Genomic DNA, 14,026 nt, shown 5'->3' on the forward strand with positions numbered 1-14,026 from the left:
AATGGCGTCTGCTTGGGATTCTTTCTCTCCCCCTATCTCTCTGCCCCTCCCCACGTGCTCTCTATCTCTCTCAAAATAAATAAAAAATAAAATTAAAAAAAATTTAAGATGGCTTTAGAAAGAGCATGTAAGGGTAGTATATCAAATCCTGTGCTAATTCTTACACAAATGTGTAATCTGTGTTGCATCTTTCAATATGATTATATTTATAGAAAATAATAGAAAGTTTGCAGATGAAAATGATTACTATTTTAAAATCCTTTTGATGTAAATTTTAACAATTGTATTTGTTTTAGAAGTTTTAAAATGCCATCTTAATAATACCTATTCTTTTAAACATCTCTTATGGGAGTCAGAATTATATATGTTTGAATTTATGATGATGGATGCAAGAAAATGATTGGGTCAGGCTTGTCTTAAGGCTGCCAGAGTCAAACATATGAAGTTATTATAACCAAGGTCTACAAAAGTCGTAAAGCAGCAGACTTGAGAAAAATGAAGGGAGCCTGTGAAAGTTACTGTACTATTTGTTCACTGGGAAGAGGTTGGGGAATGATCACTGACCTCTAAGTAACAGAGAATGGAACTCATCTTTCACTTCTGAATGAGCTCCCTGCTATAATTGATGGCATCTCCTGAAATGACTGCAATCATTAGGGCTCCAGTGACTGAATTAAAAGAAAATGAAGGATGCAGATGGCTGTAGTAAAGCACGGAAAATGCATTTCTTCCTGGTGACAGATACAACTGATCATTTTACAGGAAGTGCCTCACCGAAAGTGTCTCGGCTATGTAGTTCTCAGGGAAAATGAAGAGTAGTGTAAAAATTGGACAAGATGAAACTAGCTGTTTCATTCCAGGTATTGACTATACAAGTCACTTTCAATAAATCAGCTGCTTATTGTACCTAAGACAGCAGTTTGTTAATATTATGAAGGTGCTACAAAATGTTCTTTTGGTTAGGCAATCTTTGAACATCACATGAAAAAAAGTTTTCTTTAAATGTCTTTTTTGTTTCCATTTGTTTTCCAGTTATTAACATTTGAACTACTGGGCATATTTGTTTAGGAATAGCTTTGATGATGATTAGGAACAGCCAAAAATCAGCAAACTTGTTCTGTAAAGGGCCGAATATTATGTATTTTAGACCTTCATGGGCCATATAGTCCCTATAATAGCTACGTAAATCTGCCATGGTAGGGGGGAAGCAACTATAGAGTTTGGTTAAAAAAAAAAGAAAAAGAAAATAAAAGAAAAGGAAGAAAAAGGTATTACTCTGTTCAATAAAACTTTATTTACAGAAACAAAGCACAACTGGATTTGGCCCTCGGGCTATAATTTGAGGATGTCTAATCTAATGTTTCTGTTTAGCATACCAGATAATATTGTGAATAAGAACAATTAGGAAACTTAATAGCTTGCTACACTAAAATAAAATGGTGAGATTAAATACTTTAGTCTTCTATTAGAAATGGGGATATGAGCATTTGTTTAATTATATAAATATGTAATACTGTTTTGAAAGAACCACAGGTCATTGATAACCTACATTTTTCAACCATTAGGAGAAAAAAAATCACTTTATAATATAAACTATCATGCACATGGAGAAGCTTAGTGGACATTTTTACTAGATAATTTTTAGTGTTGTTGCACTTTTATTTTTGGTTTCTAGCTTTCTACATAATATTGTTAAACTACTCAATTATTTATTTAAAATCCTTTACAAATACTTTTTTAAGTCTCAATGGTTTACTGTAAAACCAAGTGGGAGGTTTTCAAATAATTTTTAATAATGAAAGTGCTTTAATAAAGCAGATTTGGTAAAAAATTGAAATTACAAAATCTCATGAGATCATCACTTCAGCCAATATTTTAAGTACCGTGGCTGTTTTTCAAACTTAAGAAAAAAAAGAACTTTTTAACTGAAGGAACAGATCAGGACAAAAGCTTTGGGTTCTTTTAAATTTTTCAATATATAGGAAATTTATGGCAATTATTTCTCCTCATACAACTCAGTTACTTGGTTTGAGCCAGAAAGTGAGATTGTTATCATAGAGCCTAACATTTTATCCAGCATTCCTTTAGCTAGTTAGACCCTTGAAAGTCCATTCAGTCAAGATATTCCAGGTAACTAGTAATTATTTAACAGAAGCCATCTACCTTAGACTTACTGTTTTGAAACTATAGAAATAAGGTGCTGTATTACCTTGATTTCCATCCCAGTATCTGTTCCATTTTTTCCTTTTATGACAACTCTGTAAGACACAAGTTACTACATAGGTCCTTTAATAATTTTTTTAACTTAGAAGAGATTTTATGTATTCATACCCAAAAGATTTCTCTAAATGCCAGAATCAGTCATTTTATTCTTCCTCAATGTTGGCTTGTTACCTCCACACTCCTTCATTTCCTCTTTCAGTACTGTTCCTGAGGTGCTGCTCTGGATTTGTCAAAATCAAGGATGTTCCTGACCTGTTTTATTCTTGAGATTCAATCTTTTGAAAGTCCTGTAGTTCTGCCCCAAGGCTGAGGTGATAACAGCTGAATTTTGCTTTGGTTATCTTTCCTTATCTTTCAGAAATCTCTTTATTCCATTCAGCTGAAATTTACAAAAACAAACAAACAAACAAAAAAAACCTAAGTTCTGCCCTGGAAAATGAAAGAACAGTAAGGCATTTTCAAGCTTGAAAACTTTTCTAGGGCCACAAGGTTAAAACATTTTCTTAAGAAGGTTTCTGGAAACCTATAAAATGCTATTTAAAAAGTATTTATGAGGTACCACTTTGTCAAAAAAAATCATAAATATTGCTTTGTAAGATATAAAAAATATAAATCTGATTTTAATCTGTTTTTAATATCCTAGCTTCCATTACATATTGGTGTTTACTTTCCAAGAAAGGTATTTAACTACTCATGGGTTCAAAGCAAATAGACCATAATTTAATCTCTTGAAATCATTACTGAATCTTAACTTTAAAAATACCCTTTCTGTACAACAGGCAACCATTTGTGAATAAATAATCTTGTGAAAAAGTTTTAAGAGCACAAAAAATGATTGAAGTGTTATGGGTTAACTAGACTATCAAGGACTACTTTAGCACGTATTTTCTCTACTAATCTCAAATGCACAATGCAAATTTCAGCCATCTTTTTTTGTGTGTGTCTGTAAACCATGGAACATTTCTGTTAAAAGCCCAAGAACTAGTACTAAGAAAAATGAACAAAACACAATTGTTCTCATTAAAAATTTTGTATGCATTCATTGTAAAAGACACAAGGTAATAACACCATAAATTTTAGATGCCATTGTTAATGTCACATAGTGAAACAAATTTATTTGTAAAAGATAATAGAACTGAGTCTTTTAAAAAAATTTTTTTTAATGTTTATTTATTTTGAGACAGAGAGAGACAGAGTGCGAGTGGGGGAGGGGCAGAGAGAGAGGGAGACACAGAATCCGAAACAGGCTCCAGGCTCTGAGCTGTCAGCACAGAGCCCGTTGCCGGGCTCGAACCCACGTCGGACGCTTAACCGACTGAGCCACCCAGGTGCCCCTAGAACTGAGTCTTATAGGAACCAAAATAAGAAATCTTTCAGGGATATAGTTTACCCAAAAATATAGGGATTTATTTTATCTATTTCTAGTCATATGAAATTGTATATAATCATGACTACGGAATTAAGTAGGAGAATTTATGAGTTAAATTATGAATAGAAACAAAAAATAAAATTAGTCTAATAGTGTGTGTGTGTGTGTGTGTGTGTGTGTGTGTGTACATATATACAGAGAGATTCTTTGGAGAGTAAGGAAAAAAAAAAAAATAAGGCTTTAGCTATTAATAGGACCAAGGGTGACTTCTATAAGAACTCTAGAGAAGTGTTCAACAAACTGTGGCTCACAAACTAAATTTGGACTGCTGTCTGTTTTTGTATAGCCAATGTGCTACAGATGGATTTTACTTTTTTAGTTGCTAAAAAGCAAAAATACATAAATAAAATATATGGCACATAAAAATTATATGGGATTTAAATTTCAGTATTTACAAATAAAATTTTGAGTTTCATCCATAAAAATATGTGTGGAAACTTGCCTTTCTTTTTCTAAAAGTCCTTATTTTACTGTCCTTGATTTTGCCTCTTAACCCTCCAAATCTAAAATATTTACTATGGGCTGTTTACAAAAAATAGTTTACTGACTCCTGTTCTTGAGCATGTCTTCTAGGACTGGGGTGCTTCCACAACATCAGTTCTTTATCATAAGTTCATTGTTCTTTGACTTCGTAGAAAATTGAAGATATTTATTCTTTCATACCTGCATTATCTGGAGAAACCTTAATTACAATAAAAGTTAGGTAAACCTTTCTTCCAAAATTCTGTGCTTTTAAAACTATGGTACATATAAAGTATTTTCTTTGAAAGTAAATCTCACATTAGAGTTAGTCACAATTATGTTAAAAATAGAAATAGCCAAAAAAAATTGAATCATCATGGAAATCCTGTAATTGAAAAATTAAATACATTTCTTTACTTCTACAAGGAAAATATCATCTTTCAACTTCTTGGGGATTGTCTAAATATTAAGACTGAAGCAAAAGGTGGAGTTGAACATCTGTGGTAGGAGAATTCTAAGATGTCCCTCCAAAATTTCACTCCCTTTTGTACAAGTCCTGTATAATCCCATGTTCTTTAATGTGGGCCAGACCAATGAAAATGATGGGATTTCACACTTTTGCTTAGCTTATGTTATATGACACTGCTGACTTTAAGTAAAGGAGGTTCCCTGGGTGCCTAACTCAATTACATACGCTATTTAAATATGGGTATGGATGTCACATGAGAAATTCAGAGATTCAAAGTAATAAGAGGCAGTCTTTAGAAGTTGAGAATGTCCCCCAGTGAATAACCAGCAAAAAAAGAGTGACATCAGTTTTATAACCTCCAGGAGTTGAGCTCTGTCAATGACCTGAATGAGCTCTGAAGAGGACCCTAACTCTCAAATGAGATAGTGGCCCTGGCTACACATTGATTTTAGGCTTGTAAAACCACAAGCAGAGCAACCAGTTTGTGCTAGATTGTTGATACACAGAAATTGTGAAAGAATACATTTGTGTTGTTTTAAATTGCTGAATTTGGTAAATTGTTATACAGTGATAGAAAATTACTTAATCCATTTTCGAAGGAAAATAGCATCATTTGCCCTTATGTTTAATTATCTCTCTGTTGTCTTTCAACTGAAAGTCCATTTCCCAGGCTGTTTATAGTCCTTTACCTCTGTTGTTCCTTTCTTACTCTTAGTTAGATACTAATCTCTGGTACTTTCATTTATGGAATCATTTGGAGTAATTAAAAAGAACAGAAGAAAGCAAGCATATCAACAAAACAATGTATACTGAGTGGTAGATATTCCTCAAATAATTATCCTTTGATCCTGTGATCATGAGGGAATTTGGCATGTTTTCTACTTGGATTTCAGTCTTCGCCACAATGCTAGACTTCTTCCTTTGTTATTTTGCACTGTGTTATCCAATTTGTGATTCTATATTATGATGAACAATTAGTCTATTCTTAGTTCCTTCATGTTTTTCACAGAGGCCTCTTTATCATAACCAAATAGCACATATCTATTTATGTCAAAAGAAGATGTCCTTCCCTGAAAGAAACCATTTTATTGATTCATATTTTCACTGTTTGGGGAAGGAAGCAAGGAGGTAACATTGTAAGATTGTTATATATAAATGCAGTATTAATGTGAGGTAGTTAAATGCATAGTGTGTGGTGATGGTGGAATAAATTAGTAATTACATACAAACTTTGCAGGGTTATTTCAAAATTGCTAGATTCTTCTCTAGTGGTCCTTTCATTATTTATTAAAAGAGAAAAATATTCAAAACTTAAACATAGAATTGCCTATTCTCCTCCCAGTTTGGGGTGAATATCAAGTTGGCTAGATACATTCCAAGATATGTGTTGTATCTGTGAATGATGTTTCAAACGTTGGACTTAAAATTTTGGGGTGTAACTTCATAGAAGCTTATGATATCTTAATTTTAAAGTTTATTTATTTATTTTGAGAGAGATTGAAAGCAGAGGAGGGGCAAAGGGGGAGGGGCAAGAGAGGGGGAGAGAGAGAATCCCAATCAGGATCCATGGTGTCAATGCCAACGTGAGGCTTGATCCCATGAACCATAAGATCGTGACGTGAGCCGAAAACAAGAGTCAGACACTTAACCAACTGAGCCACCAGGCACCCCGATATCTTAATTTTATTTCAATTAGAGATTGCCTTTCTGTGTCTGTATTCTTCACTTCTGTTTACTCATCTCTTCCCATTGTTTCTATACTTTGTATTCTCTATTTCAGCAAAAATAGCATATTTCTTCTTATCTTTCTGGGACGTTTCATCCAACTCAACCAATTTGCAATTTTTTTCCCTAGTAAGTAGGGCTCTCTATTGCTCTTTTCCAAAGCTAACCAGTGTGGCTTCTTTTTGATATTTCTACAAAATTTCTCAAAAGATTACACCAAGTGACTATTTTCTTTACTAAATTTATTCAGTGCTAGTTATTTCATTTATTTCAACATTATAAACTGTTAGCATACAGATAAAACCAGTTTTGCTTGCTATAAATGGGCAGTCATTGTCTTCTCTATTCTTCTTTTTAAAGAACCATGTATTCCTTCTAGGTCTAAATGTGTTGACTGTATGCCAAATTTTTTTAGAGGAAAAAAACAGATTTATTCACAAATAGATGCAGATATTTGGGTTTAACTGAGTTTAACTCACTTGCCAAATAATGTGTATACTACATTATCATTCTGTTGTGTGGTTGGTAGCACTTGCAGAATGGGCTTCAACTGAGGTTGAAAAAAATTTTAATACTACTTTAAAAATATTTTTTGAACATGTTTTTTGTCCTGTCTTCCTCAGCATGGTGATTACTGCTCAACTGCTTTTATAACATTACCCTGCACACCTTCCAGAGTGAGAAGCATATATGTTCATAATAAATGCTCAGTTTATCAATTGATGAATTGATTCACATAATGATCTAATACTTTATGATTTATGATCTTTACTATTATGTGATCTTATGGTCTATGTATCTTATGATTTTATGTATCCTTTGTTAGTAATAACAACTTAGGTAGATATCACTAACATTTCTGTGAAGGCTTGTTCATTCCCCTCAGCCTCATTTAATTACACCCTTTTCTATAGGACTGTAGTAACTCTGCTTGCTCTAATTTATGATTTATCTTGAATTTGAAATTGTTATTTTCTTATATAAACTACAATGTGATTCTTAATCACTGCCATTGCATAGTACTGCTGCAATGTGTATACTTAACACATCATTTGCTTATCTTGGGACACCTGGATGGCTCAGTCAGGGCAAGCATCCGACTCTTGATTTTGGTTCTGGTCATGATCTCATGGTCCTGAGATTGAGCCCTGTGTTGGGCTACATGCTGAGTGTGGAGCCTGCTTAAGACTCTTTCTCTCCTTCTCTCTCTCTTCTCTCTCTCCCCCTCCCCTGCTCACACTTGCTCTCTCTCTCTCTTTAAAAAAACAACAACAAAAACCAAAACCCAACCAAACAAAAAAGGATTTTCTTATCTTGTGAGTGGATAAACAAGAAGCATCCTGAAAGATTGTATACACTTGGCAGAGTTCCTGTCTCCTAGTTATATATGCTATTTGGGTTCATGCCCTCTCTTTCACATTGCATAGAGAGCATACTCATAAATTCTACAGAATTGTAAACCTATCATTTTTATGGCTACCATTAACAGTATATTTTTTCTGTTAGTTCTCCATTATAGTCATTTAATCAAATTAATGTTGAGTAGCTGATATGCAACTCATTAGTTTATATACCTCTCTACATAGAGGTTTCACTGCAATGGACTAAGTAACATTCATGAAATCACTGTGCACACAGAATACACACTTTCTAAAGATTTTATATATTTTGTACCCAATAATCTATAAGTTTAAGAAGTTATATTTTTATATGTATTTTCTATATAATTGCTAAAGATATTGTCACAATAATTCCAAATTTCCTTTGTTTTTTGTTTTTGTTTTTGGATAATGCAGACTAACCCAAGGGATTAAATTACTCAACTAAACATCCTCTTTTAATTACAAAGAAATGCAGACTTAACTTTTGACAAACATTCCTGTGGACATTTAGGTGAAACTCCATGCTGTGCTGAGCTAGCATCTTTTCTGGCTCTTAAATTATATATTTTGTTTTGTTTCACCAAGCTGATGTAACATCTGCACTTCAAAAGCAAAGTAAGTGAGCATAAAATAATGAAACTGTCTATCCTATTTTTTTAAAGTTTATTTATGTATTTATTTGTTTATTTAGAAAGAGAGTGAGAGAGAGTGTGTGGAAGGGGCAGAGGGAAAAGGAGAGAGAGAGAGAGAGAAAGAGAGAGAATCCCAAGCAGACTCCTCACTCTCAATGCAAAAGTGCAATGTGAGGCTCAAACCCACAAACCCTGAGATCATGACCTGAGCTGAAATCAAGAGTTGGAGGCTTAACCAACTGACCCACTCAGGTGCCCCTACCCCAAGGTATTTTTAAAAGAAATTATCCAGATTTTAAACTTAAATCTTTTGATAAACAGAGTGCTATTTTTTGTATTATTATTCTGATGGAAAAATTTAAAAAATCCATTAAGTTTTCATATGGACAATATAATGTCTATTTTACTAAGAATGATGGAGTAGCTAAATATTCTTCTTAAATGTTTTGTCAGTCTCCCAGTGTATCTAAAATGTCTATCATATGCCATTCAGCAAGATGTAGTCAGCACTGACAGGATAAATGATTTAAACAAGAGTGATGGAAATGCCATTTTGAAATCTACTCTTCATTCTGTTTATATTTGGACATTTGTTAGATGTTAAGTGTCTTGCAGCTTCCACTCTAGTGAATGATTTCAAAACAGTTTTTCCTTTATAATACAAACATTTCCTTATTTTCCTAAGTACCAAGTAAATCAAGAGAAAAGTATGAATGCAGCTCTGAGTAAGAGGGAGTAAATGAGGAAAGTTTGTCAATATGGCAACCTAATAAAGGGAGGAGAAGCAGACTTTCAGAGAATGAATATATACCAAAGGAATAAGGCCACTCTTTGGAATTCCTCAATATTTCATTAAAAACAGAGAGAAGAAGGAAGCCCTAATAACTATTTTCTCTTGCTCACAATGTTTGGCATGAATTTGTTTTAAATCAGAGGGGAGGAGCAGCAATGTTTGTATAGAAACTATTGAGAACTCATAAATTAGCCTTTAACCGTATTGATTGTGAGTGCTTGTGGATTTTATTGGAATGCCTCTCTGCAAATTGCATCAAAAAATACTGTCTTCTTTAGTACCTCAATTAGACATTTAAAGTGAAGGGGAGCCTCCAGGAACACTGAAAAGGAACTATGAAAATTTGCATTTTGGCAAGATAATTACTTAACTATAGACAACAATTAAAGTATTGCAATATTGTTAAGGTAACTTGTTTTATATTGTATTTCTTTTCAAAGGAATTATTCATTTTTAATTCTAATATGCTACATGAAGGAAGAAGAATGAATTATTACATAATTTGTATCTCACTTTTCAGAAATTCATATTTATACTGCACTTGACATATTATTCTTGAAGATAACACAGTAATGACACTTTTTAGTGACGTATGTGTAATTTGCATAAAGTAAAAGGTACATATGTTAAATGTAAAGTTTTGTGAGTTTTCCCAATTCCATACACTAATATATCCCAAACATCTGTGTAAGTGTAGAGCCTTTTCACTAGCAAGATCCCTTATGTCACTTCCCAGTCAATTTATACCCACCATCCCAAGGCAAGTGCAGTTCTAATTTCATTTACCGTCAGGTAGCTTCGCTTGTTGTAGAACATCATATAAATTGGATAATATACTATGCACTCGTTTCAGTCTGGCTTCTTTCAATTTACATTAGTTTGTGTTTTTGTTTTGTTTTGTTTTGAGAGAGACAGAGACAGAGACAGAGACAGAGCAGCACGGGAGGGGCAGAGGGAAGGGGAGAGGTAGAATCTCAAGCAGGCTCCACACCCAGTGCAGAGTCGAAGGCCCCTGGGCTCCATCTCAGGAAGATGAGATCATGATCTGAGCTGAAATCAAGAATTGGATGCTTCACTGACTGAGCCACCCAGGCTCCCTGGCCTTAGTTTATTCCTTTTTATTGCTGAGAATTACTACATTGAATATTTATATTTTTACCCATTTTGGTATAGATATAAATTTTGGTTCACAGTTCTTAAGTACTGTAAATACACCTGCTATGAAAATTATTGTTGGGGCGCCTGGGTGGCTCAGTCTGTTAAGCATCCTACTTCAGCTTAGGTCACGATCTCATGGTTTGTGGGTTGAAAACACTATGAAAAAAAATAATTCATGGGGCAAAATAAATAGCCAAAAGTGCATAGCCAAGAGTCATTGAGAATAACATATAAAGGAACGGGCACACATTTCCAGCTGGGCTTCAGAATTGCTATGGACAGGTGTCTCCTATGTGTTCTTTTCTCCTTCTGTGTATGTATGGGGAATATATGGTTTTCCTATTCCTGTCTCCTTCCCATTGAATTTTGGAGGTAGTGGTGGAAGGCATATATGTTATCTCTTTAGTTCAGGTTGAGAGAAATGATGTCTAGGGAATTATATCCAAGGAATTGCATCTGAGGGTGCTCATATGAACTGGAACATGATTTAGCTATGGAGACATCAAACGTCATACTGATTCTGTAATGAGAGAAGATTTAGAAGTCTTAGGATAGGTGATGGTGACTATATTTTCATGTGAAATGATGTCATGATGAAAAGAAAGATTGGCAGATTATATATTTTAAAGATGGTCATAAGTATCTCACTTCTTATATCATGACTTTGACATTCTTCCCTTCAAGTGGTGGGATTTATATCTTATATCCCCTGCCCTTGAGTCTGAGAAGACTGGAGGCAATGATGAAAATGACTACATGTGTCTTTCTAGGTTTGGTAATCACAGTGGTGCAACTGTGGCCTTGCGCACTGGAACAATTGTGTTGGAATCCTAAGCTGCTTTATACACTATCCAGTGTTTCAAAAGGCTTCCATGTTGTAAGGACACCCAGTCTAGTTCAGACAGGGAGGCTACATGGAGAGATCCTAGGACTACATCCAAAGAATGAGATGCCAGCCATTCCTCAATTGCTTCTGCAAACCTCCAACCTACCTGCTCCTATTTCATTACCAGCCACTATCTGGTTATGACCTCATGAATTATCTCAACCAGAACTGTGAATCGAGCCCTTTCTGAATTCTTGATGCACAGAAACTGGGAAATAAGAAAAGATTTGGGAGTAATTTTAGACCACTAAGTTTGAGTAATTTTTTATGCAGATGTAGGACATCTGCATAACAAGAACCCTTAACCAGTTAAAGGGTTGTTAACAAGAACCCTTAACCAGTTAAATTTTTATTTCAGATTTATTGGGTATTGGGTCTTATTTCTCAAGTTTTGATTCTTTTATTTATATTCTATTTCTCTCATCATGTTTGTGGTTTTTTTTTAGTTTCCTTGAGCATGTTTATAGCTATTTTAATGCCTAGTTCATATTTCATCATTTCTGTTATCTGCATCAGTTTTTATTAACTGATTATTCTCTGGATTATGAGTCATATTTTTCTACTTCCTTGCGTACTTAATAAGTTTTTGGTTGGGTATTGGACATTGTAAGTTTTATTTTTGAGTTTTATTTATTCTTTTTTATTCTTTGAAGACTCTTGAATTTTGTTTTGAGTAGCGGTTTATTTATTTGTGGATTAAGTTATAAACCTTCAGAGGTCTCTCTTGAATGCCCCAGGTATTTCGTAATTTCTTTGCACTCTGCATGATCAGAATTTAAATGTCTCTTATCCCAACATGTGATCATTTAGGAATTATTCAGTACCACTCTCTCCCCACCAAACCCAGTACTGGTTCTCTACCTAGACCCTAGGAGTTTTATTCTAGCCATTCCATGCTTAATGTTTAATGACAGAGTCAAAGGAAGCTTTATGAAAATTTATGGAACTCTTGGGGTTAACTATCTACTATCTTGTACTTCGTCCCTCAAATTCCAGCCCCCTTTATATGTCTGACCGAACACTGAAAGGCTGCTATTGTCTGTTTCTTTTAGTTCTTCCTGCATAACAATATGGAAGGTGCTTCTAGAAGAAAGCTGGACAGATTGTAATACTCCAGTTATCTTCCTTCTCTTAGGAATCACAGTCCCGTGCTGTCTTTGTTCCAGTGTTTGAAAACACATATTTCATATATTTTGACCTATTTTCTCATTCTTTTTTTTTCTTTTTTTTTTTAATGGAACACTTCACGAATTTGTATGTCATCCTTGAGCTGGGGCCATGCTAATCTTCTCTGTATCATTCCAATATTATTATATATGCTGCCAAAGCGAGCACCTATTTTCTCATTCTTTATTGTAAGAGGCCCAGGTACTTCATCATAGGTGGAAGTGATAGTCTCAAGTCTCCGTAATCCTAATTTTTTAAATGTCTAAATTATCACCATTTTTCTTCCTATGGCATGTTCTAATTTTTTTTTGTAACTTTATCTTCCAGTTTGGCAAATCCGTCTGGTCATCCTTCCAGTCTATCTAGTGTTTTCTTTAAAGGCCACATTTTCAAGTGTACTGTTTTTGTTTTATTCTTGGCATTTCCTTTAAAGTATCCTTGTTATTTTAAAGATTGTATTTTTTTCTTTACACTTTTTTAATTGAGAGAGAGAGAGAATGGGCGCAAGTGAGCAAGGTTGGAGAGAGAAAGAGGGAGAGAGAGAGAGAGAGAAAGAAAGAAAAAGAGAGCGATGTAGGGCTCACCCAAAGCGGGGCTTGTGTTCACCAGAATTGGGGTTCAAGTTCACCCCATGAGGGACTCATGAACTCACAAACTGTGGGATCATGACCTGAGCCAAAGTAACATGCTTAACTGACCGAGCCACTCAGGTGCCCTCTTTTTCTTTACAAGTTTTTATCATTAAGTCCCCATCATCTTTAAATATTCAGCTATTCTCTTGTTTGTATTATCTCTTATTAGTGGATTCTCCTGTGTTTTGTGAATTTTGCCTCTGGATGTCAAATCAATAGGTGTTTTCCTCTGTGAAAATCTCAGTTATACCTGTGTCTTAGATTAAGTGGAATAAGTTGTCCTTGTACAATATTTTGAGTTTGTTTTAGCCAGGGTCATGTGGACTGGTTAAAGACCAGATTTATATTAGTTTCTCAGTTTGAGTTTAATTTTCTGTATGATTGATTTGATTTGAGGCCTGGTACTTCTGTATGTATAATGCCTAGTTTTCTAATATCCTTTAATGCTTTTAAAAAATTACTTTTTTTAAATTCCAGTCAAGATTTGGGACTGGTAGCTTGCTTTTGGCAGTGCCCAGCTTGCTTTTGGCAGTGCCCAGTTTGTGTCCATGCCAGTAGGTGCAAAGTTTTGTTCCTAGTTTTGATGTCCATATGATGTCCTATTTTGATGTCCGTTCCGATGTCCATATCTCTCTTTTGTCCATGCTCTCTGATATGTAAACAAACAATCTGTTAGTTATCGAAATTTGTTATTTATCAATCTGTTCTTTATCAAGAACAGATATGACTGCCTTAAGTTCACTCCTATAATAGGTGCCTAAACCTCAAATTGTATGCCCATCTCCAATATATTTAATGCAGTATTTGTGTACTAGAATGAAGAAGGAAGTCTTGTCATGTAGCTTTGATATGACATCTTGAGCAGAAATTGTTATATGAATATGATCTCTCCTCCTTGTCAAAGTAACTTACATCTGTGAATTCTGTTGGATAATCAACCAAATATGATTTTCTTTGATAATGTAGGTAGTTTGATATGTTGTATTAGTGATACATGAAATGAAACTCTTGTTTATGATTCTGAAATTCTTGTCTTTTAATATTTTAATATTTTGCTCTCTACCAGAA

At 34.3% G+C, this 14,026-nt stretch overlaps 1 non-coding gene across 1 annotated transcript; it reads right to left on the bottom strand.

The window, feature by feature from the left end:
- Positions 1-12,387: 12,387 nt before the first annotated feature.
- LOC113594972 (U6 spliceosomal RNA) lies at positions 12,388-12,494 on the bottom strand. The gene has a single exon (XR_003415452.1). It is a non-coding gene; the product is annotated as a U6 spliceosomal RNA (small nuclear RNA).
- Positions 12,495-14,026: the final 1,532 nt, after the last annotated feature.

The sequence above is a fragment of the Acinonyx jubatus genome, chromosome A1 (genome assembly GCF_027475565.1).
Source record: "Acinonyx jubatus isolate Ajub_Pintada_27869175 chromosome A1, VMU_Ajub_asm_v1.0, whole genome shotgun sequence".
NCBI lineage: Eukaryota > Metazoa > Chordata > Mammalia > Carnivora > Felidae > Acinonyx > Acinonyx jubatus.